The sequence below is a fragment of the Adiantum capillus-veneris genome, chromosome 13, assembly GCF_014529385.1.
Source record: "Adiantum capillus-veneris isolate H3 chromosome 13, ASM1452938v2, whole genome shotgun sequence".
Lineage (NCBI taxonomy): Eukaryota > Viridiplantae > Streptophyta > Polypodiopsida > Polypodiales > Pteridaceae > Adiantum > Adiantum capillus-veneris.
Window position 1 is genome coordinate 53,554,223 of NC_140943.1, and position 15,907 is coordinate 53,570,129.

Genomic DNA, 15,907 nt, shown 5'->3' on the forward strand with positions numbered 1-15,907 from the left:
TGTTTTGTCTAGCGATTGGGATTAGTTGTGAGTACAAATCCTCTTGATTCATAATAAAAAAACCACATTCACATCAAAAGAGAAGTCATAGTCAATAATAGGTAGTATGATGGGATCTGGTGAGAGAAGTACTTCGTTGAGCCTTTCAGGACCAAATAGAAACACTATGCGTTGCTAAAAGTGAATCTTCCGGCTAATCCAAATGTTGACCCTAATAGATTGCACTGAATGGAATTGAAAGAAATTACCTCTATGTGGATTATGGTTATTCATCAATGATATACTTAGTATGTTCAAAGATAAAGGTGTGAAAGAAGTGAAAGGAGAAGAAGAAGAGAGTTTCTCTCCCAAGCCCTATTGTTGCCCTTAGGCAATAAGGATACTTCGGGGAGAGAAAGTACCTGTAGCAAGGAGATGCTAGAGTTTGTGGAAGAGAATGAGAACCTTAAGAGAGAGAGATGCTTGTGGAATATGAAGATATGGTTACTAACCTTGTGCACATAATTGTTTCCCGCAAGAAGGTTGCACCCATTACATTGACAAGGTTGTTGCTTGAATACCTTCCAATGAAACAATTAGGACACAACAAGAGAGATCAAAGGAGTAGTAAAGATAGAATTAGGGATATATCTAAGTGTTGTGGTGGTATTAAAGATAGATAATGAGGGATAGAGATAGAGTTAGAGACAAGTATTGGACTAGATATGCAAATGAAAGGAAAACTAGCAACATATATCTTACATGAGAGCAATCGCCACCACCTTAATGGAGAGAGAAGATGAGGCAAGACTTCAGCCTTTCTTCAAGAGAAAGTGTGGCACTAAGATGAGTGTTTCACAATGGAATTGAGCTATTCTCACTCACTCATAACTTGTCTCAATGAAGAGAAGGTTTCCCTTTTTATAGGTGAAGGAGCCATGTGTTACATAATCACTTGATTAGACTAAAGAGTTAGCCCAAATCAAATGTTTTTTGGATATTTCTTAAAATGGGAAATATTAGGACTCAAAATATCATGAAATTCAGCATTTTTGGTCGATGAGGCTCCATGTGGGTGCATGATGTATGTAGGCCCCACCTAGGCATCTTCTGTGTGGCTCCAGCAGGGGGTCCCAACTTGTGTGTCTTGTCCTTCAAGGCATCTTTGAGGTGTCACATTCACATGCTTATGTCTTTTACCCTCCAAATATCTTATTTTATGGAAAAAGACCAAGATTACCTCTTTTCACTTGATTCACCTGTTTACCATCTCTTCTTGCAGTGTAGTTGTGAGAGGATTTTTCACTCTTTTCCCTGTAACTTTTGACCTGTAACTCGGATTGACATGCTTCAAAAGGAAAAATTGGCCTACTAAAAGAGCTTGACTTGGTTTTGGTCTTTTCTCCATGCCCTTAGGTTGGGATTTTCAAATTGGGATGGTCCAAGAAGCTTTGGATCTTCCGTCTTCTAGTAGGCCCTTCCCTCTGGTATGTATCCAAGAAGGTATGCATTATTGAAGGGTTATATTATTAAATAAATGTGAAAAGAAGAAAATAATTTATATATGGTAGGGTATAGCTGAGATATTAGAAGAAATATACAAATGCTTTTCCCCCATACAAAAAGAGTCACAATCATTGATACTTCTCTTGCAGTACTTTATAATAGTAATGTACATTTATATTACTTCAAAGGTAATACTAAGGTATGGTAGAAAGCTTTTATTTATTCATATGAGTTATTATATGAAGTATACTTATGCGTCAAAAGTCACAAGATAAATTGTTTAATGCCCGTTCCCACTATATACGTGCCACAACACGACAACGGCATCTCCGTTCTCCATAAAGACAACCTAATACCTACACAAATACACATCTGCATCACTCAAACACTTGAAATGATCCATGCAACTTTCCACTGCGCCAACAAGTTCCTAGCAACAATCATTTCACTCTACAGGGCACCAACATCATCGCTCCCACGGTTCCTTTATAGCATCTCCAATCTTCTTGATTCAACCCGCACCGTGCGACCACTAATCATAATGGGAGATTTCAACATTAACGCACTTGAGGAAACCAGCATATATAGAACCCTTTCCAACCTCATTCTCCGGCACGGGCTCCACCAATTGATACACCATCCAACCATAGTACACAACTCTATGTTAGACCACGTATGGGTTAGCAATGACCTACCGCAAACCATGTCTGGCACTAACTACAACTACTGGTCCGACCACTCCACTACATACCTCCTCGTCGCCAAAAACTGACCTTCCCTTCCTTTCTGCAGGCCGTTGTGAGTTCTCACCTTGTTTTTAAATTGATAGGGCAACATAATGATAGCATGGCCATTGTGCTCATACAACTAGCACAGAGGACCCACGCTTGATTCTCTCTACTATTAGTAGATCTCTTTGAGTAGGTTGCAGACAAATCTAGAAAGATTCTTACAAATTGAGTGTGGATTGAGTAAGCAGGTAATACCCTTTTTTGAAAAAAAGTGAGAGGACAATCTCCTTATAAATCACTGCAAAACACAGGAACACCGCCAATCTTCATGTAGAATTGGCTAAAGACCCAGTTGTAGGCAACGAAGGTCACAGTCCATCGCGAGGTCTCGGGGGAGTGAGGCTAAGCTGAAAGCAATGGATGGTATGCTTGAGGCGGCGAGAAGGGACTTACGTAGGTCTGAATTTGCAGTGGGAGATTTGTTGGGTATCTCACAAATAAATTGTGTTTGGGAAACATAGACCCAAAATATTACTATATGTGTATGTATATGTAGTACCGATTGAGTGAGTATGTTCTACTCTATTAAGGAGCTCCAAATTCAGGCATGCCACCTGGCTTCACCAGATTATTCAGGCATGCACCAAATAGTGGTGGGAGAAGGGAAGCTGAATATTCGTCGATGGGCGGAAGAGGTAGACGTGGGGAGTCGAGACCTATTGATATCCAAACAAGATACACTTCACGCGCAGAGAGAGAGAGAGAGAGAGAGAGAGAGAGAGAGAGAGAGAGAGAGAGAGAGAGAGAGAGAGAGAGAGAGAGAGAGAGAGAGAGAGAGAGAGAGAGAGAGAGAGAGAGAGAGAGAGAGAGAGAGAGAGAGAGACGTATCCCTCCAAGAGCCAGTCAAAAAAATCATGAAGAGTGGAGATGAGCGGGAGCTTAAAAGCCCTCTCTCCTTGAAAATGCTCAATAATATCCCTCTCTCTCTCTCTCTCTCTCACACACACACACACACACACACACACACACACACACACACACACACACACACACACACACACACACACACACACACACGATCGATTCTCTCTCTCAATCGATGTGTGTGTAAGAGAAGCGTGCACCTCTTGGAATCTCTCTCTCTCTCTCTCTCTCTCTCTCTCTCTCTCTCTCTCTCTCTCTCTCTCTCTCTCTCTCTCTCTCAATCGATGCGTGTGCAAGAGAAGCATGCAACTCTTGGAATCTCTCTCTCTCTCTCATGCTAGGCTGCACTGTTTTCTCTCTCTTTCTCTCTCTCATGCTAGGCTGCACTGTTTTCTCTCTCTTTCTCTCTCTCATGCTAGGCTGCACTGTTTTCACCATCCGGATTCAAGAAGCTTTGTGTGTGTGGGTGTGTGTGTTTCTTGTTGCTGTGACAGAGGGCTGCGTTGGGGGAGGAGGAGGAAACATGGTGGAGTGACGTGTTATGGGATCTTGAATTATGAGCGGAGAAGCCATGAGAAGGAGGAGGAGAGCATCAGTGTGAGGGTGGATGGGGGAGATGGGGTGCACATAGAGAGGTACCACAACAGAGGTGAATAGAGGAGAGGTGATGTAGAGAAAGGGATGTAAAACGCACATGTGGCCATTCGTTCTCAAAAAAGTGCGACAAACGGATGCGAACTTTTTGCCATTTCGCGCACATGCATTCGTTCGTGCATCCATTTGGTCAAAAAAACCACCTGTTTCGTCTGGCCACGTCCTTTGTGCACAAGCGTACGTCCGTTCATCTCTGTTCGTTGTTGGACAATCATGCGAACCAACAAACCACACATTGCCAACATCATAAAGATTTCATTTTCCAACAAAAAACGCCTAATAACATTGCACCGAATGCATGGAAAAACACATGACCAAACAAAATTTCAATGTCCGACAACCACATAAACAAGAGACTGACACTACTAAAATAAGCTGTTCTGAGTACATCAAAATGGTTCATTGCCTCTGATACAGAAGCACGCGGTATTGTTGCTCATTGGCAGCCATAAATGAAAATGCTAGATAACCATAACAAAGACCCTGTAGCAATACATAAATAGAGGTGCTGCTCTTTGCAGCCATAAAGCAAGCCACATGACAAAAACTACAACCATGTAGAACATGACTCAATCCTCAGACTCCGATCATCATCAAGCCCTATAAAACACAACTTCATGAAATTAATAATAAGCTTTATGGATACATAATTAAAACTTTAATTGAAACAAAATACATGATCACTTCAAAAAATAAGAACAATTACTAAATCCACAACCTGCTACACCTGGAACTGCTGCATTCTGAACCCTCAAGCTGGTATGGAGAAATAAGGCTGCCCTTATCCGCAAGGCCATCTCGCGATGAGCAGGATTACTGTCATCATTAGGAAGTGGCTCTTGGGAGTTGGGATGCGGATCTTGCTAATCATGAGGCTCGGTCTCGCCTTGGAGTTGAACAAAGTTGTGTACGAAACAACAGGCTCCTATCACAGTGGGCGCGAAAGCAAGATCGACATTGAGATCTCGCAAAACACGCCACCTATTCTTTAAGAGACCAAAGGCATTTTCCACTTTCACTCTTCCCTTTGAGATTTTCCTATCAAAATCTCTCTTTTCACAAAAAAAGCGCCCTGCCTTCATTCGCTATGTCTTTACCAAGAATGTTCTCGCTTTGTAGGCTGAGTCTGCAATCAAATAAGGTCGTACTATCTCTCCTTGAATGTGCAATAGTGGCCTATCCAGTGCTTCTCGTCGCTTGCACTGACCATACGAGTCGCATTCTTTGGAGTGAGAAGAATCATGAATCCCTCCTGCAGCCCTGCAAACTGCACTCCAAAAAAGCTTATTGGAGTCGACAATACCCTGTAGGAGGATGCTCGGAAAACCATGCCTGTTGATGTATTGTCCTGGATAAAACTCTCGTGCTGGTTTTCTTTGTAGACAGATGTGAGTCCCATCAAGTGCCACAGCAATATGTGGCAAACCAGAGATAGCCTCAAATCCTACCATTATCTGCTCAAGACGGTCTCCATGTGGCACTCTAATGCCAACCCTGTGGAAGAACTTAGTACTACTCAAAATGAGACAAATGATCACCACATATTTGCGAATGGTGCTTTCACCCATGCCAAACAGATTCGTCATGCTTCGTGAGGAGTGTCCATGCACAAGCCGCCAGAGTACGCAAGAAAGCGTAGCCTCTGGAGAAATAGGCTCTCTGACAAACCTGACTCCACTTGTGGGTAGTAGTGGACGAATCATGTTTAGTAGCATAAGAAAGGATCTGCGAGACATGTGATATGCAAAACAATAGGGATCTTGATTTGCAAGGCGAACCGTAGATCAAAGCACACTGTGCACACTGCAAAAGAACGTTTGTTGACGAGGAAAACACCACCATACTCTTGGTGCAAAACACCATGCCACTGACTCAAGCACACCCGCCATCCCACAACACAACCATGCATAAGTAAACATAAGTATGAAGAAGTTTTTATCTTCCAAATCCTCCAAGCCTTGACCATGTGATGTACCAGCAAGGCCTAGTGTATTGTCACTCAATAATGTCATCATCCCAAAGACATGCACCCACTCTTCCATCCTATGATTTAAAATGAACATACTAATTTGGAACCACAAAATAACGCAAAGCAAATAAATATCCAAACTACCAAGTTGAGTTAAGACATACCTGAATACCAGTAAGGCCTCACACAATACGACACAATGGAATGCGCTACCCTGAACTCACTTGCACAAAAACAAACATGTATGTATATTAATTACTCTGCAACAAAATGTGGTAGTCAAAACAAATGGAGATTTTACTACGGTGAAGTTCAAATAAACTTATTTCTCTGGCTTCTTAGAGATAAGCTTGGCGATCTCCAAGAAGATTTGGTGATGCTTCGTCTCTTCCTCCTCTCTGATCTTTGCGAGTCTCTCCTCATGTAGCATCCTAGCAGTCTCAAGCTCTCGCAAGGTTTTTGTCTTCTTGTCTTCTGCACGCTCATAGGCCTCACACATCTGTTTCATCCCATCTCCCATTGTCTTGGCCACTGTGCCCAAGCTAGATTTATTCGGTTACTTGACTTTCTTGCCAAATACGCCATCCAAATCCCCACTATCAGGTTGTGGATTTTGGCCCGAGGTACCATCGTTCTCCACACCATCCAGGTCTATGGGTGTATATGTTGTAGAGGATACAGGCCTGTGGCTCTTGCTGTCAAGGGCACCGGCTATGCCTGAGCACTTTGGACTCTTTCCCCACAAAGCGTCGCACTGGTCAAAAAATGTATAGGTGCTGGGAATACTGCCAGTAGAATTTTGTTTTGAAAGCTCTTTCTTGTGGAGCTTCTTAACACTAGAATGGTAACCTAACAGGACATAAAAGTGTCCTTTCAGGGTTTTGGGAAAAAATTCCAAAACCATAGTAGATCCACTCATTTTGAAAAATCCTTTCATGAGCTAATAGTTCAATAACTACTACATATGGAAAAAATGAGAAACTTGTAAATTTTCTCATCCCTTGGTCACTACAAGCCTCCAAATTTGATGGACCAATGCATTTTGCCCAAAACAGCAATTTCTTACGGTTGATTGCATATAAATAAGAGTGGGGATTTTTGTAGGACATGAGATAAAATGCCCCGTTAACTTCAGTGGGTTGGTGACCAAAACATATGGTTGCTTTTACCTCACTTTTTTTTTTTTGGGAAAAAAAAAAGGTACAAAAAAGTTGCATTTTTTCCATTCTGCGGACCTATCATCAAAGTTTCTATAGTCACGCTCAATACAGATACTATATACATGTTTTCTTAGTTCCCTTTGGGCCTTTGGATTCGAAAGGAGCCATGGAGCATGTCAAAAGGATAATGGATCTCTTACAATTGGAACTTTGGGGGCAATGATAAAGTGTTAAATACAGCAAACATGAAAAAACTAGGTTTAGCATTATGACCTCTAGAAACCCATAGAATCTACTCAATATCTAGCCAAGTTTGTATTCTATGATTAGATATGGTTACTAGCTACAAAATACACACAATTGGCCTAAGAAACTAGCAATATTGAGAAAGTTATACTTGCTACTCTAAAATGTATCGTATTCTTCAGCAATCAAGAAACTCAACCATCATCATATACTATGCTATATAGCATATTAGGTCCCCCAAAACTCAAGGAAGATTAGCTTTATGTTATACATTACACTTACACAATCAAAATTGAATTTGGATATCAAGAAAGCCACCAAAAAAATCATAAAAGTGCTAATTTTGGCCAAAAAACAGGATCATGCAATTCTTGTAAATTGGTCATAACTTTCAATTTTAACACTTAGCTCTCCCTACAAGCATCAAAACATGTTGAGAACTATGAAGGCCTAACCTCTAGCCATCTAAACCTCACAAACATGAAGTTTAGAGTGGTACAGTTGCCAAAAACTGAAAAAAAAAGCCAAAAACAGGACCCGTTTTTTCACAGAGTTTAGGTTCAAAAATGTTGTTCAAGAGTAAGGTTAATGGTGAGATTGATACTCCAAAAAAAATGCTAAGTTTTTTTCAGCTAATAAGGCAACTTTGAGGATATATAGCACCTAGAAATTCATTTTCATACTCTTCAAATAGTTCAAGAAAAATGGTCACTTAACAGGACACAAAAGTGTCCAAGGACATAAAAGTGTCCTGTTACCATTCTAGTGTTAAGTGTGTCGATTCGGTTTCTTGCATGCTCAGGATTGAAGTTACCTGAGATATATCTACCTTGGATCGTTTTTTCCTAGTTGAAGGAGGCGTAACTATAGCCTCCTCCATCAAACCGACGTAAGAAACCTTCTCAAAAGGCGTGGCGTCTTGGGAAAGAGGAACATACTCCTCACATTCATCTCCCAATGGCGCCGACTGTAAGTGCATTGCCCAAGAGGGCCTAGCAGACACACCAGCCTCCCCTCGCCTAGCTCTTCGCATGCCAGCCGTGACTAGAGGTGGTAAAGAAATACTGCGAATATTGATAAACATGCATAAAATTTCAGACATAATCGACAGTACTCCCATACGTCCCATGCGTGTACACACGAAAACATTCATTGGCAAACCACATAAATGCATTGTCATGCATATGCATTTTGACAAACGTGAACTTTTGAATGAAAAACATAAATCTATGTGTGTAAACAAAACAATGCAGCTTCTGACTGTAATGCATGTGTTCATATGTGTGTGTGTGTGTGTGTGTGTAAAGAAAAAGAATGAAATTCCTTCTTCTTGCTCCTTCTGCAATGATGCATGATTCTCGCTCTTCTTTTTCTTCGCTTGTTTTTTGATTAAGAAGCTGAGAATATGTGGTGCACATCTCTACTTCTATGTAACTGTGTGTGTGTGTGTGAGAGAGAGAGAGAGAGAGAGAACACCATAGAGTATTGTCGACTTACACCATAACTGATACAAAAGCGCTTACCTTGCAAGAAACGCAGGAAACGGTGTGTATGTGTGTGTGTGTGTGTGTGAACACCATAGTGTATTTCAACTTACACCATAAACGCAGGAAACGGTGTGTGTGTGAGAACACCATAGACTATTGTGACCTTAAGAGCAGAAACGCAAGGAAACTTCAATGTCAACTTACACCATAATTGTGTGAGAACACCATAGACTATTGTGAACTTACACCATAATTGAGACAACAATGCTTACCTTAAGAGTAGAAATGTAGGGAAACTTCAATGTCAACTTACACCATAAACACAGGAAACGGTGTGTGTGTGTGTGTGTGTTTGAGAACACCATACAGTATAACTGAACAAGAGCGCTTACCTTGCAAGCAGGAAACGCAGGAAACGCAGGAAACGCAAAAACTTGGTGGCCGTTGCGAACGCGTCGAAAGGGGGGGGGGGGGGGGGGGGGGGGGGGGGGGGGGGACTCGTTGTGTTGACAACGTTGGCCAAGCGTTTAGCGTGCCTCCAAAAAAAGGTGGTCCAGCATATTTAAAACTCACCAAACGGTTGGGGTGGGCGCATCATGTGCGCACCACAGGAGGTAGAGGACATTCTGGGAGTAATAAGAAAAAGGGTCGAATGTGGTAAGGTTAGGGTTCTAAGGCTGACAGGAGTAGTGGTGGTTGGTAGCAGGTTGATCAACAAAACGAACGTGCAATCTAAGCAAGTGTGCAGGTAGAGCACATGCAAGGAGTACGGATGCAGGGGATGTAAGGGCGTGCTTGATGGGAGCGAGAGGCTAGGTTTTGAGTGAAATTTTGACTAGAAAAAAGGCTTCAACATGGCCTGCACCTATGCAAGATGTGGCATATTTTCCAATCATTTTGATGTCTTTCTCCCTCTCTCTCTCTCTCTCTCTCTCTCTCTCTCTCTCTCTCTCTCTCTCTCTCTCTCTCTCTCTTATGGTGCACACATGCGCCGGTCACCTCTCCGTTCGGCGAAAAAGCAGCTGCCATGTCAGCTGGCCCCGCCACGCCCCTGTCTTCAAGGTACCGGATCACCAACGGTCTCACTGTAATGGAGCCTCCCCCTTCAGCACGTTCAGCAAAGGTTCGTGATGTTCGCATGGCGGGAAGGTAGTTCAGAGAGCAGCAGACCTACAAAAGCTGCCATGCCTTGGCATGGACCATCCGGATTCGTTCCCGCTTCTGCAATGCTGATAATGAGCTCTGAACGCTACGACCGATCATCTGCATGTGCGCAAGCTCGCATTCGGTCGTCACCCGTTCAATAGTGAACGGTCGCCTACGTGAACGGCGCATGCTCTCTCTCTCTCTCTCTCCTCTCTCTCTCTCTCTCTCTCTCTCACCCCACACCCCCCCCCTCTCTCTCTCTCTCTCGTACACGTGGCCAATGTTTGGGAACAATGAACTTCACAAGCATACAAAATTCCCTTTGAGATAAATTCAAAGAGGAAATTTTCCAAAATAGTCAGCATTTTTTGTAATTTAACACTATTTTCTTAAAATTTTCAAGCAGATTTTCTCCTTCTCTCCCTCCCTTCAATTGGCTATTTTGATTTTTCAATCGGCTCAACGCTACGTTGAGGATACTTTTTCAGAACACTGCACTTGGCACAAGATACAACTGTAATCAAGACGAGGATTCATGATTGTTTGCAACCTACAAGAGGGAGTGGTCTGGCCAATATATAGTTGTATTTAGTTATCCAAATCTAGGTGCAAGGTTGAGCAAGAAATGGGTTTCCATCTACAAGCAAGAGAGAGGAGGAGGCTAAGGGAGTATATATAAACTCTTAATGTTAAGGAGACCTAAAAGGTTTGTTTAAGCAGAGAGAGAGTGGCCAATGTCTGGGAACAATGAACTTCACAAGCATACAAAATTCCCTTTGAGATAGATTCAAAGAGGAAATTTTCCAAAATAGTCATCATTTTTTGTAATTTAACACTATTTTCTTAAAATTTGCAAGCGGATTTTCTCCTTCTCCCCCTCCCTTCAATTGGCTATTTTGATTTATCAACCGGCTCAACGGTATGTTGAGGTATACTTTTTCGGAATAGTGCACTTGGCACAAGATACAACTGCAATCAAGACGAGGATTCATGATTGTTTGCAACGTAGAAGAGGGAGTGGTCTGGCCAAGATATAGTTGTATTTAGTTATCCAAATCCAGGTGCAAGGTTGAGCAAGAAATGGGTTTCCATCTACAAGCAAGAGAGAGGAGGAGGCTAAGGGAGTACAAACTCTTAATGTCAAGTAGACCTAAAAGGGTTTTTTAAGCACACAGAGAGAGAGTGCCCAATGTTTGGGAACAATAAACTTCACAAGCATACAAAATTCCCTTTGAGATAAATTCAAAGAGGAAATTTTCCAAAATAGTCGGCATTTTCTTTCATTTAGCACTATTTTCTTAAAATTTTCAAACGGATTTTCTCCTTCTCCCCCTCCCTTCAATTGGCTATTTTGATTTCTCAACCCGCTCAACACTAAGTTGAGGTATACTTTTTTGGAACATTTCACTTGGCACAAGATACATCTGCAATCAAGACGAGGATTCATGATTGTTTGCAACCGATAAGGGGAGTGGTCTGGCCAATATATAGTTGTATTGAGTTATCCAAATCCAGGTGCAAGATTGAGCAAGAAATGGGTTTCCATCTACAAGCAAGAGAGAGGAGGAGGCTAAGGGAGGACAAACTCTTAATTTCAAGGAGACCTAAAAGGTTTGTTTAAGCAGAGAGAGAGTGGCCAATGTTTGGGAACAATCAACTTCACAAGCATACAAAATTCCCTTTGAGATAGATTCAAAGAGGAAATTTTCCAAAATAGTCGGCATTTTTTGTAATTTAACACTATTTTCATTAAATTTTCAAGTGGATTGTCTCCTTCTCCCCCTCCCTTCAATTGGCTATTTTGATTTTTCAACCGGCTCAACGCTAAGTTGAGGTATACTTTTTTGGAACACTGCACTTGGCACAAGATACAACTGCAATCAAGACAAGGATTCATGATTCTTTGCAACCTAGAAGAGGGAGTGGTCTGGCCAATATATAGTTGTATTTAGTTATCCAAATCCAGGTGCAAGGTTGAGCAAGAAATGGGTTTCCATCTACAAGCAAGAGAGAGGAGGAGGCTAAGGGAGTACAAACTCTTAATGTCAAGGAGACCTAAAAGGTTTGCTTAAGCCGAGACACACACACAGAGAGAGAGAGAGAGAGAGAGAGAGAGAGAGAGAGAGAGAGAGAGAGAGAGAGAGAGAGAACAACTCCAGGTGGTTGACATTGCTCACAACAAACATCTTCCATAACCATAAAAAATTTTGAATTATTTATACGTTTTGTCTCAAGATTGTGTTGAAACTACACCTTACAGTAGGTGTGGTAGGATGAGAGTGTTGGGTCGAGTGGCTTGGCAGTGCGTTTTGAAGAAAATTGCCTCAAGATGGGCTCCAAAGTGTTGGGGCAAGGCTAGAACACAAGAGCAAGGTATATTTTCTACCTCAATGTTGACGTGTGCAAGTATGAGTTGGTGGGTACAAAACAGAGAGTGTTAGTAGCAGTAACAAATAGTGCAAATTGTCAAGCTCGACACAAGAAAACCAGGAACAAACATCTACCAAGTCTACCGAGCTTTACTCTCATGCCTTGCTTCCTCCCAATATTGAGCTAACATTGTCGTTTAATTGGTTGCCCCACCCCAACACCCATTCTCACGAGCCAATCAACGCAACATGCATGGTGTGGTGTCTCCGCACAGAGGTGGCGAGAGAGAGAGACAGAGAGAGAGAGAGAGAGAGAGAGAGAGAGAGAGAGAGAGAGAGAGAGAGAGAGAGAGAGAGAGAGAGAGAGAGAGAGAGAGAGAGAGAGAGAGAGAGAGAGAGAGAGAGAGAGAGATATGGATCCTTTGGGGTTTCTTGATTCCATGGACCCCGAGCACCCTTCACATTGCAGAATGGGATGAATGGCATCATAGGCTTGAATGAACTTAACCCACTGGTATCAACACAAAGCTTCCTTGGTACGTGCGTGGGCGTGGCAGGCTAGCCCGTGAAGAGACCCTCTTGGAGGCAAGAGTCGAGCAGATCATCATCATAGGCAACCTACAAACTTTGAAGCCCAACTCCGGCCGCTTTGTTGTTGGTGGTGACCACCATATCTCTATTGGGTTCCACAATGACTTGACTTTTGGATACCATGTCTCAAAGTGGTGCAGCTACATCCTCATGTATGTTGAGGATGATAATGGTTATGTCCCAGAGTATGTGTATGGGAACTTATTCCAACCCTTCCCCACGAACAACAATCGGCTTTCAAATATTGTGAACGGTCTTTGGTGCAATCATGAGCAATGAGAAGAAGAATCCATTGTTCACTGGACTGGAACAAAGTAAGTAGCATCTCGATTCAACTCATTTTGCATCAAAATGAGATGTCCCAACAAGGTCAGGGTAAAAAAGGACAGGGTTGCTTGAGCGGATGCAGAGAGAGGGCATCTCTCCAAATGCTATCATGTACACTGGAATGCATTGATTGCGGGATATGCCCAACTTGGGCAAGGCCAAGACGCTCAGGGAAATTTTTGGCGGATGCGAAGCGAGTGTGTCTGTCTAGATGCAATCACATACGCTTGCATTTTGAAGGAAAGGGTCAAGGTCAAGAGATGCATAGAGAGGGCATCTCTCCAAATGCAATCATGTACACTTGCACCTTGAAGGCATGTGGCATTACACAATGTACCGATATTGACAAAAGAGTTCATGATGATATTGTCAGGGGTGGTTGAAAGAAAACGCCCTACTTGGAACTACTTTGGTCAACATGTTTGCCGAATGTGGTGCACTTCATAAAGCACGTTACTCAATATGTACGTCAAGTTCGGTGCAGTCCTTCACGAGCTTCCTATCTGCAACGTTGGCTCATGGAGTGCATTGATTGCATGATATGTCCAGTAGGGTTAGGGTCATGAAGCTCTAGGCTGTTTTCAGCGGATGCACAAAGAGGGCAGCTCTCCAAATGCAATCATGTACACTTGCACCTTGAAGGCATATGGCATCACACAAGATGTTGATATGGGCAAAAGAATGCCTAACAATATTGTTAGTGAGGGGTTGTTAAAAGAGAACATCATTCTTCGCACTGCCTTGGTCGACATATATGCCAAATGTGGTGCACTTAAAAAAGCATGTTAGTCAGTATGTATTTCAAGTTCCGTGTAGTCCTTGACAAGCTTCATGCCCACAATGTTGCCTTATGGAGTGCATTGATTGCAGGATATGTCCAACGCTATGAGGGTTAAAAAGCTTTGGGTTGTTTTGAGCAGATCCAAAGAGAGGGCATCTCTCCAAATGCAATCACGTACATTTGCACATTGACAACATGTGGAATTACACAAGATGTTGATATGGGCAAAATAATTCACGATGTTAATTTTATTTAGGGGTTATTGAAGGAAAACGTCATGCTTGGTGCTTCCTTCGTCAAGATATACACTAGATGTGTCAATGATTATATAAGACTTATGTTCACATGGGCTATGTTGGCATAGATAAATAGATTCATGACGAGACCATTATGGGGGTTCTATGTGTGCGCATGAGTGAACTTGAGAAAAAGTATAGGATTGGTGATTCAAAACCATTGGTAAGAGCAAACAAGACCCGCTGTAGGCGGGTCGTGTGGGCTCGTGCAAATAAAGTCTGCAAGAAAAGGGGGGGCAGGAGCCCTCCCATCATCCGTGCACGCGGATGATAGGGGGGCTCCACACCCCCCCCCCCCCCCCCCCCCCCCCCTCCCCTTTTTTTTAGAGTTTATCAAACTCAATCTGCACTGAAGTTCGGCTGAATGAGAAGAGAGAGAGAGGGAGGGGGGGGATTGAGGACATTGCCATCACTAAGATATATGTTGCCAAGTAAAAACAAAGGGAGAAAGACAAGAGTTGATTCTAGCTTTTGACAAGGGTTGATTCTTTGCCACTCTCACAAATGAGAAAGAAGTTGATACCTATCCCATTAGGGGCCATGAAGTTCTATGTCTCGTCTGTCATGCATGTTGCCGTCCAATGTAAATTTTCCTCTGACCTTCCAAATCCTGTTGAAGGTTTCAAACACCTTGCGAAGTTTGATCGTATGGTGGTTTGCACGATTGAAGAGTCATGCAAACACATCATCACTCGAGTTGCAAGAGAGCTTCATCTTGAGATTTGTTTTGAAGGACTTCCAGGAATACTTTATGGGGGGTGCTAAAATTGTGGTTTTAGATCCTGTCGTGTCATTCAAGGAGACTGTACTTGAAAAATCCAATCATACAATTATGAGTAAGTCTCCTAACAAGAACAATCGATTGTACAATGAGTCAAGAAATATAGGAGAGGGACTTGGTGAGGCAATAGATGAAGGGCGCATTGATCCTAGACTAGATGACCCAAAGGCTCGCAGTAAGATTCTCTTATGGGAGTTTCGGTGGGATAAGGACTTGGGTAAGAAAATATGGTGCTTTGGTCCAAATTTGGTTGTGGACATGTGTAAAGGAGTGTAGTACTTGAATGGAATCAAGGATTTTGTGTTGTTCTTGCCTTCCAGTGGGACACGTAGGAGGGTGCCCTTGTTGAGGACAACATGAGGGGTATACCTTTTGAGTTATGTGATGTCTTCCTTGCTAATGCCATCCATAGAGGAGGTGGTTAGGTTATCCCTATAGTGTGACGTGTTATGTAGGCATCTCAACTCATAGCAAAACCAACGCTTTTGGAACCTGTGTATCTTGTGGAATTCAAGCGTGTTGATTTGGGTTGTGTTGATTTGCTGGCTCTAGATCAACATGCAGTGTTGCAACTTAAATGATGCATGATTCCCTTGCAATTATGGCCCTAGATTGACAAGCAGTGTTGCGGCTGAAATGATGCATGCTTCCCTTGCAATTCGGGGAGGGTCATTTCTGATCCTTCTTGACTCAAGTAATAGCTTGGATCACCCAAGGCTTCAAATGCCACTTCAGGGCTGTATAAATGTGCCTCAAAGAAGCACATGAAACACACTTTAGAAATTTGTATTGCACAATGATCTGGTAACAAGTATTACATTGGCAGTTCCTTCATTTGTATGAATGCGTCCTTTGGAAATCTTGCCCAAGCTAATCAATTTTTAAGAATTTTAGGAAAACCTATTGCTTCTACCTAGGGTGCCATTAGTTTGGCCCATGCCAGGCTCAGTGAAAAGGACC

The 15,907-nt window shown here is 42.5% G+C and overlaps 2 pseudogenes; one reads left to right on the forward strand and one right to left on the reverse strand.

Annotated features, from left to right (window-relative positions):
* Positions 1 to 4,183: 4,183 nt before the first annotated feature.
* Positions 4,184 to 5,380, reverse strand: LOC147444007 (protein ANTAGONIST OF LIKE HETEROCHROMATIN PROTEIN 1-like; annotated as a pseudogene).
* A 9,295-nt stretch (positions 5,381 to 14,675) lies between these two features.
* Positions 14,676 to 15,528, forward strand: LOC147444008 (elongation factor 2 pseudogene; annotated as a pseudogene).
* The last annotated feature ends 379 nt before the right edge of the window (positions 15,529 to 15,907 follow it).